General features: G+C 34.4%; 1 protein-coding gene across 1 annotated transcript in view; it reads left to right on the top strand.

Annotated features, from left to right (window-relative positions):
* Window positions 1-6: 6 nt before the first annotated feature.
* Window positions 7-4432, top strand: part of LOC106107288 — a 58553-nt gene continuing 54127 nt past the window's right edge. Inside the window, exon 1 of the mRNA XM_013288083.1 lies at window positions 7-77. The gene's annotated coding sequence lies outside the window, so the exon portion shown is untranslated. The remainder of the gene's footprint in view (window positions 78-4432) is intronic.

Here is a 4432-nt window from a genome sequence, read left to right as displayed (position 1 = left end):
GTGCCGGTGCCTCCTGCGCCTATCGTCGCGGCGCACCCACCGGCGCACCGGTTCCCCTTTCAGCCGATCCCGCTCAGGTGCGGCTCATACTTTATTACATACCGTTTATAGATCGATTGACATAAAATAGAAACCGCTCGTTTAGTCGGTCATGTTAACGTACGCGGATTCGGAGTGGAGAAAGGTGGTTTTATAGTGAGACATATGTATACATAGCTAACTTATCTTATACATACAGGTTGTGCATCAAACGCGGTACCATCTGACATATGAATACAACATAATGTATCGTAAACGAAGCGTGGAGAGTTGCATCTTTGAATACGATTTTATAGCACGAATCGTTGAAGTCTTTTATTAGGCGTGTACACGAAATTATTCCCGTAAATAATATTACCGCAAAGTGAAAGGGTTAATGTACCGTTTAGACTCATTTTTTCACGTTACAGGTTCTTATAATGGTTATTGTATAACAAGCTTTATTCATCAATTTCTTGACAATTCTTTAGCATAGTCCCGAGAAACGACACTTGTTAGAAAGTACTTAATGTTAAAACGAAAGCGGGTTTTCTACATTTATCTATTTGAACAAGGAAATAACAAAGTTGTAAAATGAATAAATTAGCAATATCTATATATAAAGAATAAACAGTTGTATAAAATTTCTTTTACTGCGCTCAGGATATATCACAAATGTGACCTTGCTTAAAATTGTCTTTCTAATTCAAGGTCGTAATTCGTATGCAAATTTTAACGTTCAGAAACAAAATTCTTTTTACTTTAAGACAATTAAAAATGTAGATAATTATAATTGTAATTGTACCTTTTTAATATTAAGTAGGATGAAAAGCGGAAGCATAACAAAGTTTAATAAAAGTAAAGCCCAACAAGTTAAATGACTATAAGATAGTAACATACCACTCTAAGGTTGTATTAAAACAGGTTTATCTTTTAACACATGGTGGAAAGTTGCTCGTAGAACGACTTCAAGTCAACAGCAATAGATCACGACAAACTAAATGTTTTTTTTTTATCATAAGGCACTTTTTTATATAACATAAAATAAGTCGTTAAATCCCTTAGTGACCAAATTTCATTTCTGAGTAAGGCAACTAAAGCTCGAAATATTTATTTTTAATTTATCTCTTAACCTCTTTATGTGCGTTTCTTCCACTTTCAATTAAGGGTAGGCAGCGTATCCGCTATCGCGAATGTCTATAGTCTGTCACTTCGCCATTTTGGCGGATTCAGGTGGCCGCTTACTGGTTTGCCACCAAATGAGATAAAAAAGCTAGGCTTTACAAATGCTCGTTTAGGTATAAAAAAATTAACTGGAAAATAAAACCATAACAGATTGTAAATAGATTTCACCATCAGTGTACGGATCCTATATGTATGTAATATGTATTAAAGTGTTTGGCAAAAAATACACAGTGACCGACATTGCGGACGAGGCTGAAATTTAAATAAATAACTTGCGTCACCTAAGTTACCTGCCTCGCCTACTTGATACATAATGTATCCAGAATTGTACAAGATATAGACAGCGTTCAATATTTTTTAATGAAATATTAATTTATGACTTACTCTTACTTTTTTTTTATTGAGTTAGTATAAAAGTAATAACATTACATGTGATTAATTTGCATTGATGTTAATTAGAAATACTAGAAGAAATTTAAATTCAATAAAGAGTAATAAATCTTTAATCAAAGTAAATCGAGTATTGAATTTCGGAGAAAAACCCTGTACACGCTCGGCCTACTTCGAGATCCGTATAGGTCGTGCGGTGACACGGTATATTCATAGTGATGTGGGCCGGCTCGGCCTTTCATACGTCTAGATTGTTAACTTCATTAACATTGCAGCGACACTACGCCGATATCTGGTAAATGCAAGTTATAACACTTTTAGGCCGGTTTCAGTCAGGTGTTTTTATCAATCTGTTTTAATTTTTGATTGCTATACTTTCCAAATGTTTGTAGCACAAGAAAAAGTACTTAAACATAATATCGTCGAAATAAATTAAGTATGTATGTCGACGACATTTAATGAAGATCTAGTAAGTACGATGTCAAAGGAATACGATGTAATTAAGGCAACAATAAATCTACAAGTAATCTAGTTCAAATTCTTCCGTGAAAATGACACTGGCCGCTGACAAAACGCAGACCTAGAGAATTTGCTACTAAACAGATTACCCCTCACGTTATTTCGTCTCTATTTTATGTTGATCGAAAATTGCCAGAGCTCTGCGCGTAAACATTGCCGTCCTCCAAACATACTTCGTCAAATATCACTTCGTTTACATTTCTACTAACACGTTTGAATTACAATGCGAATTAAACAGCCGTGTGGCCTACATCAAAGCGTTTGTGCATTATTCATTTAGTAATTTCTAATAGTAAATCTTTAGAACTCTATAGAAGTATACATTAGTGTTGCAATCTTCTCAAATTTCTCGTACATTAAGATTTATTACAAACCTTTTTAGATCAACTGATGCTTCTTTTAAGATCGATAAATTCTGAATTAAAGGCAAAAATTTAAATAATTTCAACTAATCTTTTACGCTATTAAATAAGACGTCGTTATTTCCATCAGAATAACTTGTTACAAAGCAACGTAACAGTTTTAAAGAGGAAGCTAAGATTGCTACTTACGAAGACGATTCTTCATGTGGAAGTTCTATTCCGAGATTCAACACTTCCTTGAATGTTAAGCTTACAAATACACTCGCACCTCTGTTGGCGCACTGCCAACGTCCTAATGGCGCGGGATATTCAAATCTGGAAAGAAAAATGTGCGCTCCAATATACCAAAATGAACGCTTTGTTTTTGTTTGTTTCAATTTCGAATATAACATCGTTTGTTCTGCCGCTTATTATAATTCTATTGCTTCTCGCTGTGCTGTTTACTATAGAAATAATTTATGTTTTTGAATATTAACTAGCGATAGCCTAGCTTCATCTGCAATTATAATATACTGCAAAAGACAACAAAGTAAGGTAGCGTAGTTATATGCCATTAGGGTTGGAATGAAAAAATAAAATACTTTTGGTTTGTGTGTATTCTAATATGCTTTAAAACGTCTAGGTCATACTAATTTAATATGGTTTAGATTACAAAAAAAAAAAACAATTTGAGTGTTATGTCATGACCATCTAAAATCGATTTCAAAATGTAATTTGCTTTAATTGAATCACGAATTGAAATCGATCTTACCTAATAATTTGTTCAAGATGATACTGTTCTATCATAATAAAGGAACAAAACGAAAATATTCGTAATCATATTTATAGAGTTTCGTATTGTTTTGTATGGTCTGGCGTGGGCTCAAGATTGCGGTCTCGACTCGTGACTCGAGCGAGTTGAACAACCAATTACGGACCGACTTCGGCCGATCCTCGAGGCAACTGCAATCCAATTTGCGAGAGCATTGTCTGTCCGTTCTTGCGGCAAAATCCACGTCTTCGGGACTTACACTCAGATACTAACACTATTTCACGTGCTTTTAGGGAACGAATTATTTAACCCAAAATGTTTTCTTCTACTACTTCCTTAATCCTGAAGGTTGTTTGCTAAAGTCGTGTTCAGTACTAATTCTTTTGCTAACTTATTTCCTTCTGCTTGTCTTTTCACATCGATATTATCCATCATTACCTACTGGTACTAGAACTTACCTAAATGAAAAATCGTACAAGCAAGTTCAATTAAACGAAGACACAAACGACTAATTGTTATCAAGGTCTTAATAGAAATATCCTGTTAGTTACGATTATACATCATCTTCCTTATCCTACTCCCGTAAGGTTGGCGTAACAGGTTTTTGTCCTCCAAATAACTCTATCATACATCATCTCAGTCATCACTCCCTTTTAGATCATGTTACCTTTCACGCAATCCATCCATCTCTTTCTACCTCTACCGGTGTACCCTTCCACACTCATAACTCATAACTAACGTTCTCTTTGTAACATGCGATGGATTCCTCATAATATGCCCATACCATGCCAACCTTTTACTCCTTATCATCTCTACATTATATATTGCTAGAAATAAACTTCAGAACTCTTTGTTATGTCGTAACTCTGATATCGTATTGTACTGCAACACAATCAGAGTTTTGTGTTACGATTTGAAAAGCCGCTTACAAAACGGTATTGTACGATTAAGACACAAATAACGTAAAAATGTTTTTCTGTACGAAACAATGAACGTTTTTATGAATAGATAAGATAAGTATCTACTTTTGTTCTACAAAATGATGAATTACTTGACATATTACTATTATCATTATTTAAATTGTTTCTATAATAACACGTATAAGTTTAAATGGATTGGATTGAATGTTAACGGCACGAAACTAAACCATCTGAGATTTGCCGACGATCTCGTTCTAATTTCCGAAGATCCGCAGAGCCTACAAAAG

The sequence above is a fragment of the Papilio polytes genome, unplaced genomic scaffold, assembly GCF_000836215.1.
Source record: "Papilio polytes unplaced genomic scaffold, Ppol_1.0 DF822067.1, whole genome shotgun sequence".
Taxonomy (NCBI): Eukaryota; Metazoa; Arthropoda; class Insecta; order Lepidoptera; family Papilionidae; genus Papilio; species Papilio polytes.
This window is presented reverse-complemented; position numbering and strand designations above follow the sequence as displayed.